The sequence below is a fragment of the Equus caballus genome, chromosome 4 (genome assembly GCF_041296265.1).
Source record: "Equus caballus isolate H_3958 breed thoroughbred chromosome 4, TB-T2T, whole genome shotgun sequence".
NCBI classification, from domain to species: domain Eukaryota; kingdom Metazoa; phylum Chordata; class Mammalia; order Perissodactyla; family Equidae; genus Equus; species Equus caballus.
The window spans coordinates 102,265,580-102,286,461 of NC_091687.1; the positions used below are offsets into that span (position 1 = coordinate 102,265,580).

The 20,882-nt window shown below is 34.4% G+C and overlaps 2 long non-coding RNA genes across 2 annotated transcripts in view; one reads left to right on the forward strand and one right to left on the reverse strand.

Annotated features, from left to right (window-relative positions):
* Nucleotides 1-20,882, forward strand: part of LOC111773282 (uncharacterized) — a 71,760-nt gene that overhangs the window by 37,697 nt on the left and 13,181 nt on the right. Inside the window, exons 3-4 of the long non-coding RNA XR_011438016.1 lie at nt 10,083-10,171; nt 10,571-10,635. This is a non-coding gene — a long non-coding RNA (uncharacterized lncRNA). The remainder of the gene's footprint in view (nt 1-10,082; nt 10,172-10,570; nt 10,636-20,882) is intronic.
* LOC111773281 (uncharacterized) lies at nt 325-17,841 on the reverse strand. The gene is made up of 4 exons (XR_002807652.2): nt 17,751-17,841; nt 7,059-7,135; nt 4,079-4,239; nt 325-457 (listed from the first exon to the last, which is right to left on the reverse strand). It is a non-coding gene; the product is annotated as an uncharacterized lncRNA (long non-coding RNA).

The following is a 20,882-nucleotide window of genomic DNA, read 5'->3' on the forward strand; positions in this document are numbered from 1 at the left end:
TGGAGAAGGAAATCAATATCTGTCTGTGAAAAACCCAAGTGAAAACATCTTGAATGAAGTCTGGCATTCAATAGAAAGTTCCCTGTTATAGACTTCTAATTGTCCAGTGAAAGGAAATACCAATTCTTGACCTTCTTTAGATCATAGACCATTAGAAGTGTTTTGTAACTATGACCAAAAAAGGAAAGATCAAAATGAGAAATTAAAGGGCCCCCTAAAAAGCTATTGAAAGTTAGCAACAAAAAATCTTTAGAACAAAACTCCAAACATACCAAAATATTAAATTCTAATGCATATTTTCTAAATAGTAAGCACAAGAATAAATTACTTTCACTATATTTAATTAGTCCGTTTTATGTGCTATCATAAGAGACCTGTAATTGTCACAGAAGTGTGTATTTACAAAGCACTCACGTGCATTAAGGGATTTTTCTCGGAGAGTCCTTTTGGTTTGAATCTGCAAAGAGCATTTATAATTCTAAGTATGTCAAAGTCCTTAAAATGGATGCTTAATATTTCCTCATATTTTTATATTTATTTAGATATCTTTCAAAGTTTAATCGTTAATATTTTTTATTTTATCCTAATTAGGTCCAATTTCCTTTTTCATATCACTCTTACCTGATATTATCTGCAAAATATACTGTAAAAAACAAACTAAATTCATTAGCATGATAAATACTTAAAGAAAAGGAAAACTAGCTCTTTTAAAATGATGAAGTTAGGCCTTACCAGGTAGTATTGGTGAAGATGTTAGCACAGTAGAAAATCTCTACGTATATGGTACGAGTGTAAATCGGTAAATGAACTTGAAGGATAATTTGGCAATATCTAGCAAGGCTGAAGACGCACATGCCCTATGCCCATGAGTTGAAGGAGATAATATATGAGAACATTCCTTACCATGTTGTTTGTAATTAAACAGAAAATAACATAAATACCCTTCGATAGGAGAACACATATTTTTACAAGTTAATAATACGAATAGCAGTTAAAGTGAATAAACCAGAGCTCTGTGTCAATATGTATAAATCTAAAAAACAAAACTTTAAGTGAAAAAAAAGCAAATTGTATAAAGTTACATAAAGAATGATACAATGTACCTGTAGATTGGAAACTTGCAAACAATACTGTATAGTTTAAGGATACACACTTTACGGTCAAACTATGAAAACATGAAAGGAATGAATAATGCCAATTCAGGGTAATGATGACCATTGGGAAGGAGAGAGGTACACCATTTATGTCTGGAATGTTCTCTTTATTTTTTGGTATACCAAGTTCATGGTGTTATTTACTATCCATTTTGTACAACTGAAAATATTTCATAATAGAAAAAAAAATCTCTTTTAGGTTATTATTTCTATAGTACTTCTTGCCCAAAGTAAAACTATTCACTTGATAGGGAGTTAATCCTCTGGGCCTTAAATATGAAAAACCTACTTTGTTAGTTTATTTACCTCAGTAGTCATTTTTATTTGCGTGAAATGCACAAAACTTGAAAAGGTAGTAATGTAACTGAAATACCACTACTGAAAAATATTTCATAGTATTCCAATGATCTCCCATCAATGTGGCTACTAGGAATGCAAAGAGGGTGTGTCTTTTCATCACTTTACCCTTCCTTAGCTTTATTTCTGGGGACGGCATAGCAGTCTAGCACACATATGTACCAAAGCAGACGTAAGAAATTATTTTTGAGTGACATGATACAAATGAATTTAGAGAATAGCCAAACAGATGAAGTTTGTCTCTTGTACCAGTATTCTTATGTTTTCCCTACCCCCGTCAAACTCTTCCTTCTTAAAGTTTAAGCAGTGATAGTCTTCAGACTTGTACACTTCCAAATACTCCATCTTCTAAAATTATCACCCTCTTGCCAGGAACTGAAGCTCAATGGTGTGAGTTAAGTGGAAGATTTCCCAGGAGAACAGAACTCAGCATTGTATAAGGATTGTATACAGTGTATATGAGACAGGACACCTTGGGATACACACTATGAATCTGATGAGTTTAATGAACTAGTTAGCATGCCAAGCAATTGTTCTCTTAGTAGTAAAATTGGAAATTGGACCAGGTAAATTCTAAGATCTTTTCCAGCTCTAAAATTTGCATAATTCTACTTTATTTCGCCACTCTGCAACATTCTAAGATATTACCAGATAGCGGTAAGTAAACATGGCAGACGAGACAGAAATTTAAGAGTATGAGCACAAAATCTTTTTTAAAAGAACTTGCATTTAGGAACAGATAAATGACACAAAAGATACTGAACAACACAATAAAATATGCGATATACCGTTAATTCTTCAAAGAGATTTTCTATTATTAAATGCCATATATTGGGTACCTTTATCTATATCGCTTCTAAGTCTTAGAATACTGATAAACAAGTATAAATTATCCCTATTTTATGTTGATAAAACAAAGGCTAAGATAAATCTAGGACAATATTAAAGTTAGCCAGATAACAGGATGCAGAGCTATAGTTTAATTCAGGTTCTCTGGAAACACTGAAGTACACCGCCTGTATTACACAACGCTCTCTACTTGATCTCTTAAACTTATTTTTAAATAAGAAAAGTAATCTGAGATTACATGCTTATTGCTATTACATATGAACTATAGCAAATATAAGAGTGAAAGCAAGGTACCCCTTCCTAACCTCTTTCACCTCGGCATTCCCATCTTCTTCCTTCACAATTTGGGATTATGCTACTTATATTCTGTGACTGTTTTTAAAGGGAGAAAAATATCTTGTGGTTATTTCCTATCTGTTTGTATAAACCTATCTCAATATTCTATGCCATAATTTATTTAAGCGTTTCCTTATTTTTGGACAAAGTTGTTTGCAACTTTTTCTTATAAACAATGCTGTAATGAACATTTTTGTATTTGTCATTTTGGCGTCCCTTGCAAATATTGCTGTAGGACAGTTTCCTGGATGGGAGGTGCTGTGTCCTTAGATCTCATGAACTGCAGCAAATTCTGTTCTCACTCATTCTGAATTTAATTATTTAATTTTCCTGTTCTCTTTCCTCCCTCCCTCCCTTCCTCTCAACCTTCCTTCTTTTCTTCGTGAAGGTTTTTCTCTGAGGTATGCTTTCTTGCTAATTTCTGCCTCAATGTCTCCAACTCTTTAAAAATTGCTTGGGATAAATTGTTACTTCGGAAATTTTATCCTAAAATTTAACGTTAAAAACTGACTATAGAGCAAAACAGTGTTGTGTGTTAATGGCTTACAATTCATTATTATATGAACAAGATCCAACCAAAAAAAATGTTTTAATTTGTTTTATCTTACGGGCATTATGGAGAATTTAAAAATGAGGATTTTCCCTTGGGTGTACAATATCCATTGTAGATGTAAGTTTCTTTGAATTCACAGAATTTTGGAAATGATTTGGAAATTAAAGAGAAAGAACATAGTGGAAGTAATGGAAACGAAGTAGATTTTTGAGTCAGATTTGTTTGAATTTTAGCTCTGCCATCCATTGGTTTTTGGCTTTGGAGGAATCGTCTTAATTTTACTGTATTTAAAGTAAGAGTAATAATCACAACGATAACAATAATAATATTAAATGGCTTTCTAATTTGGTCTCAGGCAGCATTCTCCAAAGTGATTTCACTTAAACCTTGAAAAAAAATGTTCCAAGGTCAAGTTAATATAAGAACTCTGGGGTAAAGAGTTTTGCAGTTTCTTATTTTCACTCTAGATTTCCTTGGATGATTTAATATGTGAATATGTTTTGGGAATCTGAAAATCACGAAAGAGTTTGAAGCAGTACCTGAATTATCTAATTGCTAAATCCTGTTTTTTGAAAGGAACATTTTAGAGGACTTGAGCTACAAATAACCTATTTTGGGGAAATACCTGTTTAAGATTTAAAAATAATGCATAGAAAATTTCTGGAATATAATAGATACTCAATGGTTTCTATTACTATTATAAATCAACTTTTAAAATATAAAACAAAGGGCAAGAAAGGAGAGCTAAAGGTCTTCAGAGAAGAGGAAATGCAAAGAAAAATACTTACTAAAGAACCCCTCTCCCAAAAAGTTTTAGGAGGAACCTTACCCAATAAATATGCTTTAAAATGTAGCAAAGAGTTAGAGAGTTTAGAAAGTGAATGCCAGAAGTATTAGTTTTCAACACAGACACATTGAATTTCTCCTGTCTTTTCCATCATGGTCCCATGTGTGAGCACATCAGCCTGAGAGTAAAGAGCTGTAAATAGTCTGTAAGCACAAAAAACAAAGTATTAGAATGATGGCCTCAACGACAAGCAGCAGGGCAGACATTATGAAAACAGGCATGTGGAGAATGGGATATTGAAAAAACGAATTGGTAGGTGCTATTTATTCCTAGGGTTTGGTATATTCGTTTTGTTTTGTTTCACACATTGACAAATTCTGATGAAATAATGATCTCTGTTGATAATTTATTAATTCAGGGCATTTGCTTTGAATACAGTAGGAGTCTGTAGATTATTTCCGGTAACTTTTAATTGTCTGGTGCTTCTGATATTATTCTATTGATTGCACTTTTCCATTGTGTGTCCCAAAGGCAGAGAAGGGCAAACAGCAATCATGAAATATGAATGAGATGCCTCATTAACCTTTGGGCTTTTGAGGACGTGGCAGCATCTAATCTGTGTCATCGGCAAGCAAAGCCTGGAAGCACTGTGGGGGGTTGAGGAGAGACAGGAAGGACAGTTTACTTTGTGGTTGGTAAACTCCTCTATGCCGAGTGCTGGCGTGGTGCCTGCTCTGACACCACAGGATCCCGCATTAAACTAGAGATGCTGAGATTTGAGCAAACATCAATGCAATGTAGAAAGCTTGATGAAATTCAGAACATCAGGCTCATTTTCAAAGATTCTGATTCACCAGCCGAGGGTGGATTTCAGGAAGCTGCCTTGTAACAAGCGCCCGGCTGATCTGGATGAAAGTGATCCGTGGAACACACTTTGAGGGACATCACATGAGACCCACTCACCAAAGAGGGATTAAGCTGACAAAATTTAGATTCCTTGTGGTTTTTACTAGAACCTGTAGAACTGTTTTTATTTTCATATATTTTTCATGTGGAATATATTTCCAATCAAAGTCTGTGATATTTGGATTATGGCTTTTATTTCTATATCATCAGAAGCTACTTTGTCAACAAAGAGGTTGTCATTTAGACTATTTAGGGCTTTTTTTCTCCAGAATTTATAGTAGCCTTCCAGTTGTATAGCCATAATTATATGATATAAATAGATACTGTCCACTTACAGCGAGATAACTCAAAAATTTAAAGTTTTCAAATGTTAACAAAAATGCTATGTGATTCTGGAAGTTGCCCATGTATGATATCAAAGTAAATAATAGATAGCACTATTACGATTTCATGAGGTGGTAAATAGACCAAAATAACAGCTCAGGGAGAAGGGAAGTCCAGTTTTGTAGTGAGCCAGTAGAAATGCTTAAAGAATGTGAAAGGGAAAATTGTTTCCAATCGTCTGCCTTGAAGCAACTCTCTCTTCCCTTCTGGTTCCTTCAGAAACCACCCATGGCATCTTGGACTAACGGAGACTGGGGTGGTGAATGATTGGACTCAGTATCTCCATCCTACTTTCTATTTTCTTTGTCCTCACGAATCCCACCGATTCCATTGCTTTTCCTTTTATAGCCCAAAGCTTAGTTAATTCCACGTGTAACAGCTACTTTCTCATCCCACCAACACACTGTGACTGTTGTCTTTAATCCCCTACTTCCCTGCCTCCTTTACACTCTGCTTCAGGCCTCAGGAAAATCTAGAATCACCTTTATCTTTCTTTTCAGTTGAGAAGGTCAGAGAATAACTTAACACGATTGTTGAACGTAAAAATTATGACAGAGAGCTACATTATAACAAGAAAAAGAAAAGTCATACATTTTGAAATGTTAGATGTAATAATGGTTATAAGCAAAAGAGTGTCATCAGGATATAAAAGGTCTTGAAAATGTTCAGAACATTTTAAGAATTCCTAAAATGGTTTCCATCTACCAGCTCATTCTCCACTAATTAAAATTACTTTGCCTCGAGGAGCTGCTTTCAGGATAAACTATGTTTGATTAGATAAGCTATATTCAATTCTATTATTTTTCAGTTTTATTCAATTTCAGAGTTGTAGTGCTTGGTTTTTCACACACACACCCCAACACGTACACACCGACATAGACATTTTGGTTTGTTTGAATACATTAAATTCAGGATAAACCAGGTTTTCTTGGGGGAAATTGAGAGATTTTGCTTCAATTGAAAACATTGACTCTCCAGGAAAAAACCGTTCTAGTTCTAAAAACTGTCTTATAGTGAATTTCTGAACACAAAATAGGAAAAAACCCTGAGAGGAGAGGAAAGGACATGAGAAGTCATCTAACCCAGCTCCCTCATTCTACAGAAATTGGGGATTAGAAAGGTTAAGGTCACATCACTAATTAGTGGCAGAGCCGGCAGTAGAACCCATTTCTTCTAATGTGGTTTCTTTATAACATGCTGGATATTTGTACATTGGGATTGTCTATAGAGGAACTATGTTAATTAATTGTTTAATGCATGCATCAAACATGTATTATGTTATGACCATGTGCAAGAGTCTGTGGTAAACATCTGAAATACCAAGATTGGGAAAACAAAATAGTTTCAGCTCTCATGTTTTTCACGATGAGATTTATAGTATTATTTTCTTCAGAAAGAAGTAATCTCTATCTGAGTGTATTTGTTCTCAAGCAGCCACTCCCACAGTCCAATAATGAATGAATCCATGTTCAGACAAAACTATAACAGAACCCTGTGCCTTGAGGCTACTGTAGAGATTTTTGATCTTGCTCAATAGTCTCTTTTAAAAATCATTTGATGAGTTAATTAATAACCCACCTTATTCCAGAAATACTGTAGTTACATATAAGCCAATTCTTTTTCTTCCTTTTTATAAAAGTCTAGTGTAGCCTGGGAGACCTTTGGAGGAACTGATTCAGAAGGTTTAATGTAAAAGTTTTCAAATTTAGTCATTCATTTAACAAATACTTACCAAGTGCCTGGTTCATTGCAGGGACTTTTCTATTTGTGAAAAAGACAAATAATCCCTGTCTCCATGGAGCTTGTATCCTAGAGGTGGGGGTAAATTAACAAATAAGGAAAAACATAAATAAGCAAACAGAGTTAGTTTCAGATTCTGATAATTGTGTGAAGTAACTAAGCAAGGTAATATGGTAGAGGGAAGGAGAACTGAGGGAGAAATCTGCTTTGGATTGGAGGTTAAGAATGGATCTCCAAGAGCTGACGTTAAAGCTGAGATGTGAATTAGAAGAAGAAACCAACCAAATAAAGACCTGGGAAAAAAGAAGCTCCCGGAATTTGATGGCAAGTGCAGCAGCATGAAATGGGAGAGAATGTGGTGTACTAAGAACTGTGTGGCTATACTCAGTGAGTAATGAGATGAGCTTGGACACAGAAGCAGAAGAAATATCATGCAAAGTCTTATAAGACATGGAAATGAACTTAAATTTTATCTTAAGTGTTATAGAGGCCACTGGAAAGTTTTTTTTAAAAAAAAATAGGTACTGCAAAATATACTCTTTCTGTGTACAGTCCTGTGGATTTTGGCAAGTGAATGAAGTCATGTATTGATCACCATAGTCATGAAACAGAACACTTTCCTCATCCCCCAAATAGCTCACACTGCCCATGTGCAGTCAACTTCTTCCTTCTCTTTCCCTCTGGTAACCACTGATGTTTCCCCACCTATAGTTTTGCCTTTTCCAGAATACCATATAAATGGAGTCATACAATATGAAGCCTTTGGAATACGGCTTCTTTTACTTGGCATAATGCATTTGAAATTCATCCATGTTGAGGGAATCTAGTCCATTCCTTTTGATTGCTGAGTAATGTTGCTTGAATGGATGCTGGAGTTTATCAGTTTACCATTTGAAGAATATGTGAGTTATCTCCAGTTTTTGGAGTTTAAAAACTATGAATATTCAGGTAAAGGTATTTGTATGAACATAGTTTTCATTTCTAGGTAAATATCTAGAAATGGGATTGCTGGGTCATATGGTAAGTATATGTTTAACTTTTAAGAAAAGGTCAAACTATTTTCCAAAGTAGATGTAGCATTTTGCATTCCCACCAGCAATGTATGAAAGTTACAGTTGCTCTTCATCCTTCCAAGTACATGGCATTTCCAATTAAAATAAAAATTAGCCACTCTAAAAAGTGGTTGGTGGTATCCGCATTGTGGTTTTAACTTATGTTAACAATATCGAGCATCTTTTTATATGCTTATTTGCCATCAAGAGATCTTCTTTGGGGAAATGTCCAAATTTTTGGCACATTTTTTATTGGATTGTTTGTCTTCTTATTGTTGAGTTTTGAGAGATTTTTAAGTTTTAAAGACTTTCATTGACTTGTCTTCAAGTTTATTGATTTTACTTTCAATTATATCTTGTCTACAAAGGCATTCTTCATTGCTGTTACTGTTTTTCACTTCCAGCATTTTTTCTTCTTTCTTTCTCTCTCTCTCACACCCTTCCTCCTTCCCTCCTTTCTTTCCTTCCTTCCTTCAGTTCACTCTCTGGTGACATTTCCCATCTGATCTTCATTTAATGAAAGTATTTTGGAGATATTAATGTATTAGTCATAGTTATTTTAAATTCCCTGTCAGATAGTTCCAGCATCTGTGTCGTATCTGGGTATGGTTGTATTGATTGCTCTGTCTTTTGGCAATATGTTGCTCCCTGTTGCCTTTTTATATGCCTCATAATTTTGGTTGAAAGCTGGATATTTTGTATAGGACCATAGAGACTGAGATAAATAGGTTTTACGCCTAGTAATAGCTATGCCTTTCCTTCCACATCTGAAGGGTTCAAAATCATGAACTTGAAGTTTGCTTAGCATTTTTGTGTTATATGCATGAGAGTGATGCTCTTTCCAGGTATTCACATCCTGAAAAGAAACCCAAAGTCCATGTTGGAATGTTTTAAGCAGAGAAATTACATGATTTGATTGATTGCTATTATAAAAATTATACTGACTCCTGAGTGTTGGCTGGATCGGAGGAGGTCAAAAGTAGAAATAGGAGCACCAATTAATTTAAGAGACTATTGTAGTAGTTAAGGGGACAAATGACCATGGTTTGGGCTCAGCAACATATTATCTGCAGAATGTTGGCCTATTTCTGAAACTGAGTTAAAATACTGCATAGGACTGTTAAATACAAGCTAGTTGAATGTTGAGGGACATCTGCCAAAAAACATGATTTCATTTTTAGAATAGTTGATCTGCAGCTCTTATTCACAGCAATAATTACAAAAGAGTCTGTTAGAATCACTCCTAATTAATGAAAATAAAACCATGGCACCTGTCCCAAATAGGATTATATCAATTCCTCCTCTGCATCCCCCTAGGGGCTGCCTATGGCATTTCAAATGGGATTCAAACACTGTCCAGGGTTTCAGCCCCTGTCTACCTCTCTGCACTCATCTTCTGTTATTCTTCTTCTTGTTCACTAAGCTCCAGTCGCGCTAGCATTCTTCCCAGGCTTTCAACACTGCAAGCTGATTATTGCTTCAGAATCCTTGCTGTAACCAATCCTTTTGCCTGGGCCATTTATAACTCTGACTAAAGATGCTGAGATTTGTAATATATCAGGAAGGAAATGGATATAAAATTTCAATGAAACATCTCATTAGCTAATAAAGCTATAATCTGGAAAGAATTATGCATTGCCCTTTAGGCAACATTCTTTATCCAGCTATAGATGACCATGAACATATTGTTGATGAAAGTAAACAATCTGGCAAGAATCAATTAGATCCATCAGTGACAGTGGTTCCTGAACCATTCTGGATCTTCTCCAACTGCTTTATTTAGTGGGGCTGTTTTGAAGATAGAGTAAACTGTGTAATACAAGAGACTGTTACTGGGGCTTAATCAGAATGCATTCTGCAGACTAGTTTCGGACAGTTGACCTGGGCTTGAAAATTTGGGAAAATAATAGTCCCTGTTTTATACAGTGATCGCACTCATCTTTCTTATCTCTATTTTGTTTCAGGATCTGTTCTTATTCTTGACCCTCCTGGATAAAATCAAGATTTCCCAGAGGATGTATTACGGCAATAAAACTGAACATTTTTATATTTGGTAAGAGCCAAGGTTGCTTCTTCCAATGATTGTTTCACTTGTGCCCTGCCCCACCCCACTTCTCATACTGGAGCATAAGGGTTTAATATTTATGGCTAATGACTGGGGTGGGTATGGGCTCCTAAGTGGCACAGGTTGGGCTTCCAGATAAAATCCAAAACACTCAGGTAAATTTGAATCTCAGATAAACAACAAATGCTTTTGTAGTAAAATCATGTTCCAAATATTTAGAGAAAAATATTTATAGTAAAAAAGTAGAGAAAGAGTTCATTTCTCTTTGGGGTAAAATATTTTCCAACAGTTATAAAAATCAACCAAAATAAGAAATTTTTAACAAACAAAATATATTCATTGTTTATCTAAAACTCAACTTTAACTGGGAGTCTTGTACTTTTACAGATTTTGCTAAATCTGGCAACTCTAGCCATATTCACCATCTAGCCTGGCTTCAAGACTCTTATCAAGTAAGAATCCTTTAAGTTTAGCTTTCTGTTATTTCATTAAAATGTTTATTGCATAAATTATATTGTGAAACCAAGACTCTAAATCAATGTCAATTAAAAAAAATAATTTATGACTATGCTGTTCCAAGAAATCAAATGTTTAGATTTCCCATGTTCCCTTGTAGATCTTGCCCATGGTCACACATAATTTCAATATAGACATAATCATTCTGTAGAACTTGTCATATCTCACTTTTTCAATTAACATTATATTATAAACATTTTCCACTTTGCTAAAGAGTTTTTATCTTTTTAACTTTAACAACTCCATGTTTTATGATTTACACTATTTAACAAAAAATTTATTTTAGATATTCTGGTCCTTTATACTTTATACTATTGTAAATAATTGTATACAATAATAGTGCATTCTGTTGTGTTATTTTGAATGTTTTTATGCATGTGGTTTGTTTTTAACTTTTGGATAATGTATTTAGAATATCAAGAAATGTAAATATTTGATCAAGGGTTATAGCCATTTTAATAACTCTTTCCAGATTACCTCCTAAAGTGTTATGCTAATTTTCACCTGTCCCTGCCTTATATGAGTTTTGGTTCATATATATACTTTTTATATGTAGACTCACTGATTTTACGTATTTTTTTTGGTAATTATTGTTTTAAAATTTTTATCAAATCAACTTTTTGGATTTAAATACTTTTATTTACATTTTGATGCAGTGTGTATTAAAATATCTGATATATTTATAAAAATTTTCTCAAGAAGTTGTCTTTTTATTTTGATTTTTTGTCTAAATGCTAAATATTTTTGTATTCAATCATTTACCTTCAAAGCTAAGAAAGTTATCTTTTAAAATATTAGATAAATATTAAATTTATCTTCTAGTGATTTAGAATTTTAATTTTCATGTTTAACCATTCAATTTTTCTGGAATTTATTTTAGTATGAACTCCTTTATCTCAATGCTATTTTTCAAATGCAAAAATATTTCTGCAAAGTTTAGAAAAATAATGTTTTGAAAGTAAGAGGAGGTTTTTTTTGACATAAAGGAGATGTGGCTTGAATGTGCAACAGTAATTTGGAAATGGGAATCTATCATACATGATGACAGACTTACTAAGAGGAAGTGAGTAAAAATGAAAAATCCAAGGGAGATTTTTATTTGCAGTAGGATTAAAAAAAAATCCAGGTATAAAAATTATATCAGCATTCTCAGGGAATCTTTCCAGAAGCAACCCATTCTACACTGAGATTTAAAGACAATTTCTTGATTAATGCGCTTCCCTAAATGTCAGTGAGAATTAGCCTAAATGGAGGCCATTATTAGAAAAGTTAATAATTTTTAGAGCTATGGAAGGGTAAAAAAGAAAAGGAAAAATTATGATAGAACCTAGAAAAATTGTAATTGTTGAGTATGAATGTTTTTTTAGCATTATGGTACATACGTAGTTTCCTTCCTTCTTTCCTTCCTCTCTCCCTCTATTTAATATTTATTGAGAGCCACCTACAAGTCAGTATTTGAAGGTACGTAAATGATAGATAGAGTCTTTACCTTCAGAGACCTCATCCCTAGTTAGAGAAAGGCAGGGCATGGAGATTTATAACATGGTAAAATAAACATAAACACTTAGATATGGGCAGAAGAAGAGAGTTCACTAAGAAGGCTTTGGGGAGGTTATGCCCCACCAGAGCTTTGACAGATATGCAGGAATTATGCAGGAAAGAAGGGTAAATCTGATCCCTATTATTCTATCTTGCTCAGAAGCCTAGTATCACTTTTATGATCAGAAAACTGAGTTAAAATAATCTTCCTTATTTTCCCTGTGTTTTTATTCACTGGTTAGCTTTGTTTTTAAAATATTTTCTCTCCCTTCTAGGCAAAGAGATAGGGCTGAATGAAGATGACTGATCTGAGATTAGTGGACAGAGACTTTTCTCATCACAAATAAACGTATTCACTTTCTAATATACAAATCATTTTTTAAAATTTTGTTGTTGAGTCAATGAGTACATGACTATTTTATGTGGATTAAAATATAGTTTCTATACAGGCAAAAACCGTAAGTGGAATTTTGGGTACAGATTCAACATTTGATGGCCAAATGAATCTCCTTTCTTCCTCACAGTATCACCTGCTTTGTGGGCTCTAGCCTGGTTACAGAAACCCCAGAGGAAAACATACCTTCAGCGCAGAAAAAAAGAACATTTGATCAGCTTGGGTTAAGGGACTCTGCTATTCTATCAATGACTGAGAGAAAAAGAAAATGTAATCTTTGCCTAAGAAAGAGAGCTGAGAGTTATAGTTTGAAAAAAGACTTGAGGGAGGGGAAGATGTTGTAAACTAAAAAGAACTCTGTTTTAAATCCCATGTTGAACAAATGAACAGATATGGAAAAGGGACGAGTGTTGAACAGGGAGGTTATACGAATGAATACTTCATGAGCTTTGCTGATCAAAAGGTAGCTCTTCATTTTAACCTACTGGCAGAATTGAGAATACTGCAACTCAAAAAAAAAAAAATCTTTTTCAAGATATTTGGACTTGAGTAAAATATAAAACAGTTTTTCCATTACAGTTCTCTGTTAGGGCAAATGGATTCATTTGGACTCAGCCTCATATTCCTTGAAGTTTTCAGGTCCATTTTATTGACACGTGGTCCTTATCTTCTAAATCAAAAAGAACAAAGGGCAGTCTATCTCCATTAGTTATGAAATTCTGCGTGTGGAAGAGGCATAAATGAGTGCTCCGTTATTTTTTTTTTCTTGAAGCAATAACGCACTGTAGAAACATCACTAGCAATGAACACAACCCAGTACAGTTTCCTGCTGTATAGTGGCATTCAAAGGTTTCGCAAATGAATAAATATGCAAATGAATGCTAATAAAACACGAGTTCATTTCTTTGAGTTAATTATCATGTTCATCATCCAGAAACTTTATCTTTTTATTTAGGTTCATAAAAAAATTGTTAGGTTACATAAAGTCCAATGTAATATCCCGAGGACTTTATTAGACATTTCACCTTATTTGGAAACTATCATTTAAAACTGTATTATGTTTAAAATAATCACTTTAATTTTTTTCTAGGAAAAATTATGTAGGTGACTGATGATAATCTTTCCCCAAAGCTTAATTAACATATGGTGTAGCTATTTTAGTTTTGAAATATAAAATGAAATGGTTTTGATGTTTTTTTACATTTTATTGATTATCTGTTATTACTTGGATTCATTTTTCATTAGGCAGTTATTGAGTGATTCATTGTAGTCATATTTTCTACTGCAAGTTCATTATTATGACTGGACTCTCTAGGGAGCGGTAATTTGGTCAAGGATCTATCCCTTAAAGATGGAAACAATGATGTTCCATTTACTTTGCTGGTCAGAAGATACACGTATTAGCAGTTCTATTGACTCTTTTTTTAAATAAAAGCTTTATTGAGACATAATTCACATACTGTAAAATTCATACTTTTAAAGTATATCATTGTCACTTTTAGTATATTCACAAAGTTATGAACTCTAGAACATTATCACCCCCAAAAGAAAATTCATGCCCATTAGCAGTCACCTCTCATTCTTCCCCACCTCCCGCCCCTGGCAATCACTTTCTGTGTCTATGGATTTGCCTATTCTTGAAATTTCGTATAAATGAAATCATATAATATATGGCCTTTTGTATCTGGCTTCTTTCACTTGGCATAATGTTTTCAAGGTTCATCTATGTTGAGGCATGGATTAGTACTTCATTCCTCTTTATGGCCAAATGGTATTCTATTACATGGAATTAACAAGGTTCTAAGGGAGGATTTTAAAGAAACTATAATCTCATTTCTTTTCTTTTTTTTTTTTGCTAAGGAAGATTAGCTCTGAGATAACACCTGTGCCAGTCCTCCTCTATTTTGTATGTGTGTCACCACCACAGCATGGCTATTGAGTGGTGTAGGTCCACACTCAGGATCCAGGCCTTGAACCTGGGCCGCCAAAGTGGAATATACCGAATTTAACCACTATTCCAAGGACTGGCCCCTATAATCTCATTTCTAAGATGAGATGTATTGGCTATGCTTATATATTACACATTTTCTTTTTGGAGTTGAAGGAAAATGTGATGGTCTGGGGCTTTCAAAGAGTCAGAAGAGATGTGATGCAAAGTATAGTTGGGGTAATTATCCTTGAGCAGATGAGAAAATACTTCATCTTGTGAGAGGGAGAGAAGAAGGTGTGGGTGGGAGAGAAACAAAAGGGCAGGAAATTGAGATGTTTGTAGCCTGATGGCCTCTATTTCTCTGTTATACAGGAAGCTTGATGCTTCTCTGAGGATGGAAAAAAGAGAGTTGAGTGTGAGACTTTGAAATAATTGTTGTAAGGAAACATGGAGGGGCCAGTTGAGGCTATCATCCACACATTTAGAGTGGAACTAATTTGCCTAGTTTTGAGTTTTTATCCAGCAAAACTCAGCATCCAGTATTGGGGATAAAGAAGAAATATTACTGAGTTTCTATTTTTGTGTTGTTTTTAGTATTGTGGAAGGACTCAGTTACAGGGATTTGAGATTATCGGCAAACATTAATCCTACGGAGCTTCATGGAACCTAGGCAAAAAGAGAAAGAAGGCAAAACATTGGAAATATGCTGATTGAGGAAAAAAATGGAAGGAATTAGAGAACTGGAGATGTCAATGACTCTAAGAACATGTGAAGTGGAGATAAGGGAATTAGAGCTCTATAGGGATTGGAAGTTGTGATCGTTGAGTTGGGCAAAGGATTAAAGGCTTCAGAGCTGTTCTGAGTGACGGCAAGGTCAACTGTGTAGCCAATGGAATGGATGACTGAAGTATAGTGCAAAGTGAAATCAGTTCAGTTGAGAAAATTAAGAATGGTGGGTATTAGGTTGAGTCAGCCAATGAACCCTGACTTTTGGTAATATATTTTAATAGGATGAACCAGCTGTCAGTCATCCTCTATAGGTTCAGTTCACGTCCTTATTCTTAGAAAGAACATTTAACTGGTCATTAGGAAACCCAGCTCCACCGCTAGCTGTTATGTATTTTTGTGAACTTCCATTCTATAAATGTCACATACCTCCTTTTAAGTGAGTAAGTTAAACCCTCTGCTTTGTAGTGTCGTCATGTTGTGTTTAAATTCTTTATGCTTAAACTTTTTTCAACTTCAGTAATCTCCTTATTGCTCTTTAATTTCTCAATACTTCAATAATGAGTTTTAATAGAATCCTTGGTTTGATTTATTTCTTCTGTCTCACTATCTTTTCTTTCTAAGCATTTCATAGCATCACAGTGGGCAATTTTACTTAGGAAAGCTATACTGGAGGTAAAAAGAGGGACTCCCCTCCCCATCTGATTGTTTACTTATTTGTAAAGCACTTTACATACAGTATTTCATTTCAACATTAAAATATACTTATGGAACGTTATTATCATCTTTATTTTATAGATGAGAAAATTGAGGTTTAGAAGTTAAATAACTGAGCCCACGTCATATAAATAGAAAGTGGCAGAGTTGCTATTCAAACCCCGGTTTGCTTGAATCCAAAGCCCATTTAAAACAAATCGCTTCACTGTGCTGTCCCAATACATGGTCAAAGATGCTTTCATGTGGGCACTAATGTATACTGTCTTGCCCCATCTCCCACAAATATTCCACGTAAGGTTATGATTTAGACTCGTTTCTTAAGACTGAGAAAATAAAATGACTATCCACTTGCACTCTGATGAACATTTCATTCAAAATGTTAATAAAAAGGGATTTGTTTAAAAAACAACATTAGGCTCATATTGTGTGGCACAAACTGAGCATTCTATGCTGAAAAATTAATGATAAAAGGTGGTACCAGCTCTCAAAGAACTTCTGTTCTATTTAGGTTAGTTAGGTAAATAAGTTCAAGAAGATATTACAGACCAGAGTAAACAATTTTGGGGTGTCTTTCCTGCTTAAAATGTTACCCATTTGTCTGAAAAGTTTCCTTTATCCACAGGGTTTGGGCACTGGCACTCAGGTGACTTTGCTGTTGAGCTATGATCGCTTGCTCCTGGGGTTCACCTAATACTATCTGGTTTAATCATTTTCCTTCTATGTGGCATTGAACTCTAAATGTCAGTGAATCTCTGCATGTGGCTGGACTGTAAAAGTAGCCACTAGAACTGTGTGGCAGTCAGATTGCAGTATGTGGGCAGAGAAAAAGATAAGACTGGTCTGCAGAGATAAAAAATAATCAAACAAAAATGAAAATGAAGCCAAGATGAGAAAGACACTCCAAAATGTTTTTTTCAGTTCAAGTTCTATTCTGAAGATGGCTATGTTCATGCTCTTTCTATTTTCTAATTACCCTTTAAAATTTGCTGGAGTTGTTTTCTGACACTGCAATCAAAAAGCCTCAAACAATACATACTGTGATTAAGGGCTTGTCCTGCATACAGAAGACAGAAAAAGGGGTCTTGTTAATTTAACATGAGTGAGGGCTGGCAGATGGGCAGGACTTCACTCAGGTTAGCTGAGTTTTGAACGACGAGCAGCATTTATCAGTTGGACAGACTGGGAATTTGGGAAGAGAATTCTACAGACTGTTGGATAGAAAAGCAAAGACCCAGAGTTTGACGTAATGATTTAGTGACTCTGTTCTTTTCTATCTGCTAATTCTTATTATCCTTAATCTGAATTATTATGTTCCTGGGAATGTAGACAGAGCACTGAAAAAATGGCTTTAAAAGAAAAAAAGCTCCAGTCATTCATTACATGGAAGTGCTGGCCTGAACCTGAGTAATGGGTTCTCATAAGGCACAAAATCCAGGAAATAAATCAGGTGACCCTAGTGAGGTGAAAGATGAGTGCATTTTGTATCTACAGGAGTGAAAACGAAAACAAAAACCTACACAGGTATTTTCCGTTCATGGCCTCTGTAGATCTAATCTTCAAGCTTTGAAATATCTTGTTTCCCTTCAGTACCTGTAGAAAACCACTCATTTTAAAATGAAATAACTTTTCAATTTACTCCACTATTGTCCTCATTGTTGAAGCTTGAAGTTCTTCTATGGGGGTCATTTGCCTCAAAGAGTGAGCTCTGTGCCTTTTGTGAACTGGGCCCTCTACCGTATTCCTACCTGACTTTCCATTTCTTATCTGTTGAGCTGTTGTTCCCAGACAAGAAGGAATGGTGGTGACTCTTCAATAGTCAGCAGTAATCTAGCTCTTAGAATGTCCAAGCTCTTGCTCTTCCACTGAGGGCAATAGCATTCCGGAATTAACTTTATTCCCAGATTTTTCTTGGTCAATACCTGGCTCTGCTACTAAAAGGAAGAACATGACTGAGCTCTCCCGGGCCCACATGATTTGTTTTTAAACAGCAAGAGCTGAACTATATAGAAGCAGCCAGAGAAGAACAATAAGATTCTGGTCTCTAATATATCTTACTTTATTTCACAGGGTATGGTGTGGCAGACAAAGTTTACTTTCACTTCTTTCCTGCCTCCAACTCATTCCTGAAGTGAGGAGCACCTTTGGAATAAATATGCAAAGATTTTTAGTAGAATAATGTAGTTGATTTATGCTGTGAAAGCCAGTCAATAAAGATCTTACATCTTACAGATGCTCTACCCTTAAGTCAGAAGATCTCATTCTATCCAGTGATTCATTGAATGGATCCGTAGCAGAGCCCCTTTGTAACTCCTTCAAGATGGAGCCTGGAGTTCTAGGGTCAAGGACAATGGTAGAAAAGGCTTAAGGAATGTGAAGGAAGGAGAGAAGATGGAGAACGATTGGATTAAAGTAGATACTATTTAGGCATCAGAGGTGCATTTGCATGGACTGAAGGAGATATCTGAGTGTTCTCATTGCTCTCCGTTCCATGACTATCTAATAGCAAAGGTGTTTGTTCCTCTGGTAACGCATGGCACTGCAGGTCCTTCCAGACATTTTGGATCTGAAAATGGAATAGAACTCTGTTCTTCCATTATACAATCTCATTCCTGTCTATGTCTTCAATCTTGTTTTGACTCCTGCCCTGTAGGAATGTTCATGTTCTGGTCAAGCTGATTGGCAACCAAATAGGTAGTTCCAATGGAGATTAAGTCTGATTTAAATTGAATTTACCAGTAAGAGTGCCCAGGAGAATATCTCAGTTTTATTGACATTTTAAAGCTATTAAATTGCAAACTGTAAAATGCTTACCAATCTAATAGTAATTCACTTAAATTTGTGTTTCTTTAATGTTATGAGTTTTAACATTTTTTCGAATGTTTATGGGCTATTTATCTTTCTCTGTATTTGTCTTTTGTGGTTACCTTTTCATATTCTTTATAAGATTTCCTACTGCATTTTTGTTTTCTCGCATTGTTTGGAAGAGTTTTTTATGTGTTAAGAAATGTATTTTTATCTGTCATTTTTGTTACAAATTTTTTTTTCTAGGTTGTTTTGTCTTTTGACATTATTTATATACACCCTGGTATAAATCTACTAAGATTAATACTAGAAGATAGTAAATTAGCTGGATAAAAAAAAACCTTACAAAATTCATTAGGTTTTATCTACACTGGAAATAGTTTGTGTTGAAAATGAAAAAAATAAAACAGTGACAAAACTATAAAATACTCTGCAATAAGCTTAAAAAGACAGTGCCTATCTCCACACAGAAATCTATACATTGTATTAAGGGTTACAAAAACATCTGAATAAAGTTCAAATAGTATCATGTTCTAGGATGTAAAAAATTAATTTTCTATCACCAAGTAAACATACACATTTAACAAAGTACCACTTCATATGTTTTCTTTCTTTTTGAAACAGGATACTGAATCTAAAATTCAAATGGACTAATAAATATTGGAGAATAGCTCCAAAATTAAGAAACAATAAAATAGTGAAAAGATTCTTGACCAGTCAGATATTCAGTCTGACTACAAAGTCACTATAATACAGAAAATGATAACAGCAAAGGAATAGATAAGTAGATCAGCAGAAAAGAATAATACCCAGAAATGTATCTAGTATATACAAAAGTGTAATGTGTAACAAACGTGGTATTTCAATTCAGTTATAGAAGAGGGTGACGTTTAAGAAGTGGTATGGAAAAAAATGGCTTTCCATTTGGAAGAATACTAGCATAGACTTCTTCACTTACCGAGAAGATGAAATATAGCATAGATAACTTAAACTTTAAAAAAAAATTAAAAGTTTGGAAGAAAAATATTTAAAAATCTTAGTGAAGGATAGCTTGTCAAGCAAGAAAGCAAACTCAAAAACTTTAAAATGAGAGGCATATTTGACTACATAAAAATTAAAATTTGTGTAAATCCAAAGAAAGTATAAGCAAAGTTAAAAACAATAGCCTGAGGGAAATATTTACAGTGTTTACATCAGATAACAGTTAATATACAGAATTTACAAAGAGCTCCTATGCAATAATAAGAAAAAGAGATGTAAGTCAATGGAGGCGAAGCCTATGTATAGGCAACGCAGCTAAGAGGACATCCAAATCCCAGTAAATCAGTGAAAAGATGCTTTATCTTCATTGCAGCAGGAACATGTAAATTGAAAAATACCGATTCTACTTTTTGCCCATTAGATTGTCAAAAAATAAACAATGATAAAACTGAATGCTGTCAAGAAGTTGGGCAAATGGCACTCATGTATCACTGATAGCTGGAGGTTGTCAGGTAATAATGATGAAAATTAGTAATAAAATATATACATACCCTTCAATAGAGCAATCCCCTTTCTGGTAATCTTTCTTGTAGAAATGAAAGCTCGGCTATGTAAGGATATTGCCATACAATAATATTTATTGCATTATTTTTGTGATGAAAAAACTGGAAACACCTTAGTATCCATTCACATGGGAATGATTAGAAAATTGCTCAGCAAGTTTGAGAGTCAGTTGGAATAAACCATTTTTTTCTTTTAAGAGCAGAAGACCATTCTAATTGATCAACATCCAGGCCATACCAATTGTGTTTTTTTCCAGATTTATTGAGATATAATTGATATATAATAATTGTTAAGTATTTTGAATGTCATCAGTAATCCCATGGGATGTTAAATAGCTATCATAAAATGAGTTTGATTTGTATCTGTCGACCTGAAGTGATGCCTATAACATGTTTTTGGGTGGGAAAAGCAAGTAATGGAAAAAATGAGTATTATATGATCTTATTATGGTTAAAATAAAAGATAAAAAGAAAACTAGACACAGTTTGGGATGGGCCCAGGAAAAGGCAGGGGAGGGTGGAGAAAGGAAA